General features: G+C 37.5%; 1 pseudogene; it reads left to right on the plus strand.

Moving 5' to 3' along the window:
- The first annotated feature begins 416 nt into the window (after nt 1–416).
- LOC128855340 (NADH-ubiquinone oxidoreductase chain 5-like) lies at nt 417–1659 on the plus strand (annotated as a pseudogene).
- The last annotated feature ends 11504 nt before the right edge of the window (nt 1660–13163 follow it).

Consider the following 13163-nt stretch of genomic DNA (forward strand, 5'->3'; position numbering starts at 1 on the left):
TGGATCTTCTTCAAACCATCCCAGTCTAGAAGGGATTTTCATTAGGAAATTCCTTTCGAAGCAGAGAATGGGAGGGTGATAATCACAGTCACTGGGTATATACGTGTAGGAGTCTAAGATTGTTGAATGTCCATATGTGACAGTCTTCCATTGTGAGCTCGCTTTGAGCCTTACAGCGGAGCAGGCCGCTAAGTATTTGCAGAAGAGATCTAGGGGTGGCAGATGTAGTATGATATCCAAAGCCATCGATGGTGTGGTTTTCATGACGCCACATATTGCTAATGCCGTCAGCAGATGCCTTTCGTAGTGATGTAGCAGTATTAGGACCGGAGCCAGATTCCGCCGTGGGGGCTATCTCAGCTCCAACCGGGTTCTTTAAATTAGACGTCTTGTCCTTATTATAGACCCTCAGTGTTATGGACGAAAACCCAAAGCTTACTACACCGTCAGATCGCGCCAGTGCGTCCACCGAGTCCTTGCAGACTACGAAAGTAGCGCTTCGGTACTCACCTTTGGGATCGTCCAGCTTTGTGACCTTCCACGACGATGTAGGAAGCTCCCGATTACATACCCGAATTTCAAGGATCTTCTGATGGCTCCGCTGGTAACCAGGCCCTAGCTTTTGGTAAACTGGGGATGTCATCCCTTGAAATTAACTCGAGTTTAGACCCAGGCTATACTTCGCCGATCCTTGAAATGGCTACTTTATAAAGATCAGTTGATCTCTGATCGGCACAGGCTATAAGCTTCACGTGGCTCTGATGCCATCCACTATCGCGACAGAAAGGAACTAGACCAGGATTCTCCTTCAGACTCTTGTTACTGCTGGAATTTATTTGTTAATTCGGTTTAATATTTTATTTTGTAATTCTTGAATAGGTCAAGCTTTACTTTTATTATCTGGGTTGACTATATTTATAGCTGGACTAGGAGCTAATTTTGAATTTGATTTGAAAAAAATTATTGCTTTAACTATTTTGAGTCAGTTGGGTTTAATTATAAGAATTTTGTCAATAGGATTTTATAAATTGGCTTTTTTTCATTTATTGAGTCATGCTTTATTTAAAGCATTATTATTTATGTGTGCTGGAGCTATTATTCATAATATAAATAATTCACAAGATATTCGGAATTTATATACCTTTAACTTCTGGTTGTTTTAATGTTGCTAATTTAGCTTTATGTGGTATACCTCTTTTAGCTGGATTTTATTCTAAGGATTTAATTTTAGAAATTGTGTCTTTCAGTTATATTAATATATTTTCTTTTTTTCTTTATTTTTTTTTCTACTGGATTAACAGTATGTTATTCTTTTCGGTTGGTTTATTATTCTATGACTGGTGAACTAAATTGTGGTTCTTTAAATATATTAAGAGATGAAGGATGAGTTATGTTGCGTGGTATAAGAGGGTTATTGATTACAAGAATTATTGGTGGTAGTATGCTTAGATGATAAATTTTCCCGACTCCATATATAATTTGTTTACCAATTTATTTGAAATTATTAACTTTATTTGTTTGTATTAGTGGTGGATGATTAGGTTATTTAATTTCCAATGTATCTTTATTTTATTTTAATAAATCTTTAAATAATTATTTAGTAAGTTATTTTCCTGGTTCGATATGATTTATACCTTATATTTCTACTTATGGTGTAATTAATCCCCCTTTAGTTTTATGTAGAATTGTTTATAAATCTTTTGATCAGGGGTCATCTGAATTTATGGGAGGACAGAATTTATATAATAAGTTGGTTGAATATTCTCAATTATATTATATTAGTTTATTTTTTACATAATAATAATTTAAAAATTTATCTTTTATTATTTGTTTTATGAATTACTTTCCTTTTTAATTTTTTTTTTTTTTATTTTATTCAAGTAGCTCAAATTATAGAGTATAACACTGAAGATGTTAGGGTAATTATTTAATTCTTGAATATAGTATATAAGTTTCCTTCCAAACTACTGGCTAAGAACAAAAAAAGATAGAGATGTTTTATCGAGGCCTGATGCTCCAATGGGAGAAACAGGAGCTGTCTCTTAGCATAAGCTGATGATATATTTATATATATGTATGCACGTACATATATTTGTTGCGTTTACCACATATTTATTCATAACATAAAGATATGCAGCGTAGCTGTGAAAAACATTGTAAATGCCATTTTTATATCCCTCTTTTTCGGGAAATTCCCGTTTCAGAGATTAGCGTAAATTAACGCAATGACACGGGATTTTTATTAAATAAGATCTGGTATTGTATGTATGTATTTGTGTGTGTATATAAAGTACTTGTGTGGATAGATATGTACATACTGCATTGTCTCCAATATTAGCAACAACAAATATTGCCTTAGCATTTAGTTGTAGTACTTTATGTAACCAGGAATCGAACTGAAATTGCCACGCGGATGCACTTTTCGAAACTTGGTTAACTTTTATCGGCGTTGTTTTTTTGTTTTTTTGGCGTTGATTTTGTTTTTAGGTGAAAGGATGCTTGCTATGCGGGCTTGTTTATGTCATAAGTAATAAACAGCAATGATAAGAAAAACAACCAGATTCAATGCAATGACCGCTATGGCAGGTGAAGCGGAATGGAATCGCAGAAGGCCGCAGATGAAGACGCATTGGCGTGTAATCGAAGCAAATGCAAGCAAAGCTGAAAAAGGCGAGTGAAATAAATATTAAAAAAAAAAAAAAAAAAAAAAATTGCCATGCAGAGGCGTGCAAATGAGTGGATGCCTATACATACATACACACACACACACATTCGTATTTGCGCATATTTGCCAGTACTGTTTGCATGCGATGAGTTGAACTCGGGTGCACACATGACACTTTTAGCAACTTGAATATATGCAAGCTTAGCGCTATGAGGGTGTGTGTGTGTGTGTGTGTGTGTGTGCGCGTATGCATAAGAGGTGGATTATGCAAGCCTGCTGGAATGAAGTTGTGCGGCTAATCACTGATAAAAAACACAAATGAAGTGGAATCTTTAGTTCACTGACGCACAAGCACACAAACACACAGGCGCGCATCTTTGGCGTTTTTGCCTAAAAGTCAAACGGCGGCAGCTGCAGTGGCACATTGCATAAATCACATTTGGTTACATTCGAATTTTAACAGGAAAAACGATTTGCATCACAAGAACAACTAAAAAACGAAAAAAAAAAAATTCACCTTAAAAAAGGATAAGCGATTAGCTAATCGGGCATTTGCATGTAAATGCTTTATTGGCAGTTGGTGAATCTCTGCCTGCATATGGTAGTACATGCACACACACACAGATAATAGGTCTATTTATAAGTTCGTGCGGTTTTACAACAGATGGCGTAACTTGATTATTATTCCATCGATCCACATTTCCAAACATTCATTGGAGAGCTACTGTCGTAAGGCACAAACGTCAGTATAAGTTTTTTATTTGAAGCGTAAACAACAATATTTTTACCACACTTGAAAATGTCGAATTTCGTGCCAAATAATGTGTTTTTGCGGGGAATTCTTCTTCATTATTTTAATATGAAGAAAAAAGCAGCCGAAAGTCATCGTATCTTGGTGGAAGTTTATGGTGAGCATGCTCTATCTGAGCGAACGTGCCAGAAGTGGTTTGCACGCTTTAAAAGTGGTGATTTTGGCTTGGAAGACGAAGAACGCGAGGGTGCGCCGCCAAAGATCATGGATACCGAATTGGAGGAATTGCTCGATCAAGATCCGGCTCAAACGCAAGAAGAGGTTGCAAAAACTTTGGGAGTTGATCAATCAACCATTTCCAAACGTTTAAAAGCCATGGGAATGATCCGAAAGGTAGGCCATTGGGTGCCGTATGAATTGAAGCCAAGAGACGTTGAACGCCGTTTTATGGCATGCGAACAACTGCTTCAACGGCACAAAAGAAAGGGTTTTTTGCATCGAATTGTGACTGGCGATGAAAAGTGGGTCCATTACGACAATCCAAAACGTCGGGCAACGTATGGATACCCTGGCCATGCTTCAACATCGACGTCGGCGCAGAATATTCATGGCCTGAAGGTTATGCTGTGTATCTGGTGGGACCAGCTGGGTGTTGTGTATTATGAGCTACTGAAACCGAATGAAACGATTACGGGGGATGTCTACCGACGACAATTGATGCGTTTGAGCCGAGCACTGCGAGAAAAACGGCCGCAATACGCCGATAGACACGACAAAGTTATTTTGCAACATGACAATGCTCGGCCACATGTTGCACAAGTGGTCAAAACATACTTAGAAACGCTCAAATGGGATGTCCTACCCCACCCGCCGTATAGTCCAGACCTTGCGCCATCCGATTACTATCTCTTCCGATCGATGCAACATGGCCTGGCTGACCAGCACTTCCGTAATTACGATGAAGTCAAAAAATGGATCGATTCGTGGATTGCGGCAAAACCGACCGAATTTTTCACAAAGGGAATCCGTGAATTGCCAGAAAGATGGGAAAAAGTAGTAGTAAGCGATGGACAATATTTTGAATATTAAATTTGTAACCATTTTACGTCAATAAAGTTTCAAATTTCGAAAAAAAACCGCACGAACTTATTCATAGTCCTATTACATAACATACATACATACGAACGGTAGCGGGAGCATGAAAAGCAATCATATAATTTACATACAGACTTTATTAATTTATTATGCGCATTCGCATAAAGGCTCCTGGCCGCACAAAACACGTTGCATACCTTTCACTGAGTATTTAACTTAAGCTGCGGGCAACATGCTTTCGCACTTAATTTTATTGATCAAAAATTTAATTTTGTTTAACAAAATTGCCTTTCATTTTTACGCTACACTAACACTTCGACTTGCCTACGTCTACTCGTATGTATTTTGGTATGTATGTAACTAAGTGTGTCCAGCAAATTCATGTGCCTACCACACAACTGAAAGGTGACACTTTTGACAGCCAACCAAAAAAAAGTGACAAATAATCCGTACGCTTTAAGGCTACAATTTAATCCACCTGCCAACCAAAGCGGCTTGCCATTAAATGTCTACAACTTTCTGGCCAAGTAAACGTAAGGACGCACAAAGAATGGCTACGGACACACATATCGACAAGTGCATACCTACATACGTTTGCCGTTTACTCTGCAGAGGCCCCGATGGAAATTTATTTGGCAACTATGTGCGTACAGTTTCCATTTAAAAAAAAAATTGTTTAATTTTTTTCTTATGAAAACATAAATAATGAAATATTTTTGTATATTATCACGTATTTTATCAATTTATCAATAAAGGGGTTACATATGTCCAGAAGCGCCCAAAATGCTCTAAAAGAAAAACTGTTTTTAGAAGGGAAAACAGTAGAAATAATTATAAAAAATTGTATACATTGTTAATTAGTAGGGTAAAGTAGGGTACCTGTGACTATGGGGCAGCATTGACTTTAACGTTTTCGGTGTCAAATCGATTCAAAAACTTCGCAAACTGTACGCAGCCTAACATAATAACACGTGCTTATATGTAGTTTGGAAGTTCTCCATAAATGTTCAGCGGAGCAACACGTGTTTAAATGATTTTCGATTGGGTGATGTAATTTTTATGTACCGCTACGTAAGCATGTTTTAAAATAAAAGCAATTGATTTCTAAAGGCTAAAGTTATTAAATGGTGCTTCGAGATTTCAATTTTGGAAAAAATCGGTAAGCAACAATAAGGTTCTAAGAATAAAATAATCAAAACAATGAATGTGGATAAAGTCATTTGGGGCACATTTGACAAATGTGCCCTATGTAGTGATTATGTTAATATGTTTGGTAACTGTAAGTAACTTGGCTTATTTATGTATGACTTTTGTACAGTAATGGGACGGAACTATAAGAAAAAATCATCTGGAAAAGAAATTCATGAAGAAAATATTAAAAAAGCCATGAATGATGTAAAAAATGGATATGAGACACAAACTTCGGCAGCAAAAAAATACGGGCAATTTGTGAAAAAGACTCATTCCAGCCAAAGGATATATATAACTTAGATGAAAGTGGAGTAACTACGGTCTTAAAACCTCATAAGGTAAGTAAGTAAGCTAGTTCATCTGATACAAAACATCGAATGTCATACCTGTCTAGAAAATTTATTATATCTCGGTTTCCTATTCTTTTAAATAGATTATTGCTCAAAAAGGTCAGAGAACAGTGTCTCAAGCCACTTCAGCAGAGCTTGCAAGCCTAGTCGCCATTGTTGGGATTATATGTGCCACTGGAAACCATTTGCCTCGGTGTATGTGTTTTCTCGTACACTATTTAACGAAAGATTCACATATGGATCTTTCCCAGGTTCATTGCCTCTGCACTTAAAATCTGGCTGGATGACTTCAGAACTATTTATCGAAGTAGTAAAATATATAAAATGCAGCACTAATTGTTCAAAAGATAAGCCCATTCTCGTTTTACTAGATAACCAGTCATCTTATAGTAGTCTCGAAAGCATTAACTTTTGCAGAGATAATGGAATTGTGATGCTATCTTTTCCACCTCATACCTCGCACCGTATGTCCATTTTCAGACCATTTAAACAACTTTGTCGAAAGAGCTTCAACGATTTTACTGTTTGCAACATCGGAAAACAAATAACTATTTATGATGTGGCAAAATTAACGATAAGATTTTGTTCTGGTTAAATTTGCTCCTAAAAATCAAAAGCCATTCCACTATATTGGTGAAATAACGGAAAAGTTCAGTAATAACGCTTTTAACATAAACTATTTACGAAGATTTGCACCCAATAACTGGGTGTTGGTAAAACCAGAGGTAGAAGACATCGCACTAGCTTCAAGAAGTAAAATTGAACTTAAATTACCACAGCCAACTAATCCAGCTGGCACATCTCGATGCAGGACGAAGTATTTGTTTGATGTTAACTTTGGATACTACTATTTTAAATAATCAAATACTTTTTAATTTACTTTGTTCTCTCTTACAAATTTTTACTATATTATTATTTCGATATAGCTTCGATGGAAAAAAAGATGCCTGTGTTTTTGTTTTGTTGAAATAAATATATTTATTTTGTTTTTTGAAATAATGTCTTTTTTTTACGTTATTGTAAGTATAAAATAAAGTAAACAACACGATGATCAAATGTGCCCCTTTAAAAGTCAAAGGTACCCCTCCGGCGGGGCACATTTGATAAATTGGCTATTTTTTAAAAAGAGGCCGAATAAAGTATTTACACTGTCTTTTGTAACTCCTTGGCCAGTTCAATATTAAGATTAATTTCTAATAGTTAAGATCAATTCTTAAAATCTACGTTTTTCTCGAAAAATATGTGAGAAATATGGCTTCGCAAAAAACACACATGTCACAGGTGCCCCACTTTCCCCTACTTCAACTTTATAAAAAAATTTATTTTAATTTTTCTTTACCAAACTTAGTATTTACAAAATCACGAGACCCGAAGTACTGTGAAAAAAAATTGCCCCACGGTCTGCATCATTTCTTATGGAAATCAAATCTATAGAGAAAACACTTTCGAATATTTAACACAAAAAGCCGAATCAAAAATATTAAAAGCTGTATGAGTTATCATGCCGATCGTACCGAAAAAAGCAGTTCAAAGTTTGAGGTACAGGAGCGCGCGGACCGCTCTCTACCTCTCTCTCTACCTAGTTAATGGGCTGTAGAAGCTATAATAATAATATTCTTAAGATACTATACTTTCGAAATATTGAAAAAGACATGAATTTTTTGAAAATTCTGGACGTATGTAACCCCTTAAGAAGCGGAAACGCGTCCCCTACATTCCCAATCACCATATCGTGTTGGCTACGGCTCAGGCAATTTTAACTGTATACGGGTTGATGGCCTTCGGTTAAGGTTTCAAGGGATCATTTTAGTATTCAGCTCATCAGGGTTTTCCACCATAAAAGCATAAACAGGAATGACGCGCTGCTACAACACTGTAAATATTATGAGCTGAGTAGTGGGACTACACCCTATCAGCTAGCTCAGAAGAAAGGAAAGGTAAGACCACGTCTCGCAAAGTCTTTACTGGTGGTTAAGAAACGCAATGCCTTCGAGTTTGGTGACTCCGTTGTAATGGAATTCCGTTGAAGCATTCCCGGGATCCCGCTTTTAGTCGCAGAACTAATTGATTCATTATTTTACAACAACTTAACTCTAAAAAATGTCATCAACAGGGTTCGAAAAACTCTTCTACCATATAATAAATAATTGGGTTTTAAATAAACTTTTCTATTTAAAGTAAAAACTATTTCGTTAGTTACAAAATAAATGGCATTCATTAAATTTATAGGTATTTAATAATACAGTAAACTTTCTTTAACTCGAACCACCATTACGGAATTAAAATGTTCGATTTATGGAGACTTCCATTTAAAGAATATTATTTTTTTTGAAGGAACCACCATTATGAACATAAGTGAACTCATTTATTAATTCAAAACCAATTTCATTCCACATGCAATGTAAAAGTTATAATGATTTGAAATAATCAGAAATTATTCCCTGCAAACCTACTCTCCTTTTGAAGTTTTTCGTCAAAGTAGGTGGTAGGAAGGGGGGGGGTGTGGTTTGGTTGTCGAAATAATACACTTAGACCTTTCGTAGGTCCATTGTGATACCACTGGAACTTATCCTTACCCTTTGGTTTCCTTTTCAAACCATCCGATAACTTTAATAAACGAGCAAAGCTTCGTTAGTTTTAGATGCGCTATGTCCGCTACATCAGTTAAAAGTGCCGTATCAAGAGTGCGGAACCTCATTATAGCTAAGCTTTTACACTCACATAAAAGGTGTCTGACTGTTTCCTCTTTTTCTGTATTAAGACAGCGTCTACAGAGATTGAAATACGGGAGTCCTAACCTCCTAGCGTGACTGCCTCTTAAACAATGACCAGTTAATACCCCTATCATTTTTCTTATAACTTCTCTGATAGCTTTTTGATCGACCGCTGCTCCATTTTGTCCATGTCTGTCTGCTTAGTTTTGTATTTACGTGGTTAATGGTTTCCCTTTCTATAAATAGTTTACAAGCGGCTATAGGCATAGGTATCAGCGTCTTATTCACTTAGAGATCCAGCGTTGTACCGGTTCCAGCAAGTTCATCTGCCTTGCAATTCTCTGCTATATTCCTGTGGCCTGGCACCCAAATAAGGTGTATTTTGTATTATTTTGATACGTACTTTAGAAGTTTAAAACATTCTAAGACTGTTTTTGTCGAGTGCGTTTTAAATTCTAGCGCTTTTATTGCTGCTTGACTGCCCGAGTATATGAAGACTTCATTTGTGGATAACGCTCTCGTTTTTATTACCGTAAGTTACTCTTTTATGGCAGTGACTTCCGCCTGAAATACACTGCAATAATCAGGTAGGCGAAAAGATTGGCTAACTTCGAGTTTATCGGAGTAAGCCCCTCCACCTACTCTGTTGTCTAGTTTTGAGCCATCTGTATAGATGTTTATATCATTTTTCGTAACAATAAGCCCGTTATCCCATTCCTATTTGGAAGGAAATACTGTGACGAAGGATTTATTTAAGTTGAAATCCTTGGTCTTACAGAAATCCGCTGTACCAGGAATGCAGGGGAATTTTTCTATAATTAAACAGCGCTTGAAAGAGAACGATTCTAACTTGTTCACAATATTTCCTTAAATAAGAACTTCAGTGAAAAAAATTCGACATCATATGGGATTTTCTTATTCGGGGACTACAATCTAGAATCGGAAGGCCAATTCGAGTATATCGAAGTTCTAAGAGATTAAAATTGAGTTTACTTGCTCTCTAACCTATCTCGAATTACTTTGAGTTAAAGAAAATTTGACTGTACTTTAATGTGCTCATATCTGAGATATTAGCTCGAGATATGCCGAAAATAGGCGGCCGCGGTAGCCTAATGGCGTGACTATCATTCGGAGAATGTAGGTTCGAATCTCCGGGAAACACCAGAATGTAGAAAAAGTTTGTTCTGATAGCGGTCATTTTTGTATGTAAAAGAAGTTAAGTAAAATGCCTAAAGAATTTAAATGTCGTTTTTCGTTTTTTTATTGTAAAAATTACTGAAAGTACCCTACATTTTCTAGACCACCGGGACCTCTTAAGGATAGTTGGTAAAATATTTCTGTTCTCAAAGCTTTATGGATTTAGCAGACAAAACTTTTTTTCATAAAATTATTTCTAGTTGAAAAAAAAGGAGGAGATGATTCAGGGTGGATGAGTTTTATTCCATCAGCATTCTATCCAGGAGGCCGCCGTAGCCGAATGGGCTGGTGCGTGACTACCATTCGGAATTCTCCGAGAGAACGTATGTTCGAATCTCGGTGAAACACCAAATTAAGAAAAACATTTTTCTAATAGCGGTCGCCCCTCGACAGTCAATGGCACACCGCCGAGTGTATTTCGACCATGAAAAAGCTCCTCATAAAAAATATCTGCCGTTTGGAGTCGGCTTGAAACTGTAGGCCCCTCCATTTGTGGAACAACATCAAGACGCACACCACAAATAGAAGGAGGAGCTCGGCCAAACACCCAAAAAGGGTGTAAGCTGTAAGCGCCCATTATATATATACATATATATTCTATCAAGCAATTTTGTCGTATTCTTTAGAACTGGTTGGTATTGAACACATGGAGTTACCATTTCATTGGAGAGTTTGCGTTACAACCCATTTTCAAATAAATCTTCTGAGTCAGACTTATCCGAGGAGTTGATGAATCCAAACTGCTTTCTTTCATGGCAGTATTGCGAGTATAACTCTTCCTCTTATAAACCCGCTCTAATATTATGTAAAATGGTCCTTATTTGTCATACTTCTGAAACCTTTGCTTCATCTCGATATCAAAAAGCCGTCAACTAATTGTCGAGAAGTCAAAGCAGCCACAGAGAACAATAGTTACGCTCGGATCTGTAAGAGCTGCAAGGGCATGTGGGATATTTGCCTTTAACAGCGTGGCGTGCTTGGCAATCAAATAAATAAGCCAGCTTATACTGGGGTATTCAGTATGGAAGTCGGGTACTCAGCTGCGATTGATGCCGATGTTTTATTTTAAATTTTAATAAGTGTCTTGAAGGATTGCTGCTATGCGAACAATACCGAAGCAATTCAAGCAGACGAGGCGAATATTGTTCGAGGCGTACAAGAAATATAATCCACACTTGTCTATAATATTTTAGAATGCATTACAGCAAGGACTGTCGGACATACCTTAAAATGTAGAAACACTTTTCAACAAAAAGTAAAAAAAAAATATTTATTATTTATGAAAAAAAAAGTATAAATTATATTCGCACTCAAAACATTTTTGTGGGCAGGTAAATACCTCAAGACGTGGTGTGTGATTTTTTAGTCAGAGCAAAAAATTATAAAATCACAAAGCAATCACATCGGAATTCTCAGCATTTTATCTACAGATGAATAACTGATAAATTCGAAAAATCAAATTTAAGAGGGTTCATCATCCCGATTGGGGCATTTTCTTAAATTGATGTGTGTACATGTCCCTACCTTCTCTCCGCAATGACCTTAATGCCCACCGCACCGCTTTGAGCGATTTTGCTTGTCACTTGCTGACACATTTACCAGATAATATTACGGTGCTTACTCGCCTTTTGGGCAACCGTAAATCAAAACGAGATATACTCATGTTTACGCCCAAATTACTCGCAAGGTGATCAATTATAATTTCATGCATTTTTTCTCATAAGTATGACATAAAAAAAGGTGTAAGGATGTGTATGTATATGCGAGAGTTTATTGAACATGTACCTATGCATATGAACATTTCATTTTTGCTTGCGTTTGTATGGTTGCTTTTAAGGTTACTTTAATGTATATTAGGTATGTATATACTTTTCTCTTGAAACGCATATTGATAAAAGTTTTTTTTCCTCTATTTTGTCGAAAAATGCAATTTTAGTTCGTACGGTTTTGACCGTATTGATTCGCAGTGGACGAAGCTTCCGACCTGCCAAAACACTGCATTAAGGACCGCGACAGGATGTCTTCTGATGTCACCTATGCAACACCTACATAATGAGGCTCTAATGCTGCCTATTAAGGAGCATAACAAATTGCTCAGTGCTAGGGTGTTACCGTAGGCCTCACCCATGCAGATACCTGCTCGAGCCTGAGCCACCTCTCAGGCACATCAGGAGGCATTTGCTCAACTACGCGTACGAGATCTCAGACAAAACCAACAGACAGCTACTGGATTGGACAGTGTACAGACAGGCCATAAACGACATTCATCGGTAGACTCTCACCACCTTCTTGAGCTCCCGACTGCCGAATGCCGCTATCGGAGTCCAACCGCCACCAATCGCAGACGAAGATCTACAACTTCCCAGAGAGCCCCGCGTAACCTTGGCACAATTGCGCTCTGGATATTGTAGCAGGCTAAACTCCTACTGATAGAGAATCGACCCCGACATACTAAACATATGCCCAGCATGTGAAGGCACCCCGCACGACACTAGCCACCTTTTCACATGCCTCATTAAACCCACTCATCTAACACCCCTCTCCCTCTGGACCCAACCCGTCGAAACAGCTAGTTTCCTGGGCCTACAGTTAGATGAGCTAGGCGAAGGCGACCGGTGATTACGCTACACTAACAGGGCAAAGGTACTCCTACAACAACAACAACAACAACAACAACAACAACAAGACGATTGGAGAGCGCCTGTGGCGGGTGCTGTCACAGCCTCCTGGTGGTCAATCGATGACTCAAATTCTCGTATGAACGGTCGGTCAAATAAATCCCATCGTTTTGGAAGTTTACGAATTGCTGAATTTGAAAATTTTTCTCGTCAAACGAAATGTTCGGAAATTGACCGCTTTCGGCCAGACAAAGCAACTCCTTCGCTTTCTCAAGTCTGACTTATTGTTGCATTGGTGTGAGATTTTGCGCCTGTTGCATCTTGTAAGGCTTGACTTTGAGATAATTTTTCAGTATGCGGCGGATACTATGGTCAGATATTTTCAGTTCTTTTGCCATTTGATTGGCACTTCGTCGGGGATTTCACTCAAGTCGCTTCTTCACTTTTTCAACTATTTCATGAGACGTTGCAGTCTTTTTATGACCACCTCCATGACGTTTCGCGATGCTACCAGTATCAATGTAATGAGTAATGGTGCGGTAAACAAAAACTTTGTTTACTTAAGGGTGCTAGAGCTCACGA

The sequence above is a fragment of the Anastrepha ludens genome, chromosome 2, assembly GCF_028408465.1.
Source record: "Anastrepha ludens isolate Willacy chromosome 2, idAnaLude1.1, whole genome shotgun sequence".
NCBI classification, from domain to species: domain Eukaryota; kingdom Metazoa; phylum Arthropoda; class Insecta; order Diptera; family Tephritidae; genus Anastrepha; species Anastrepha ludens.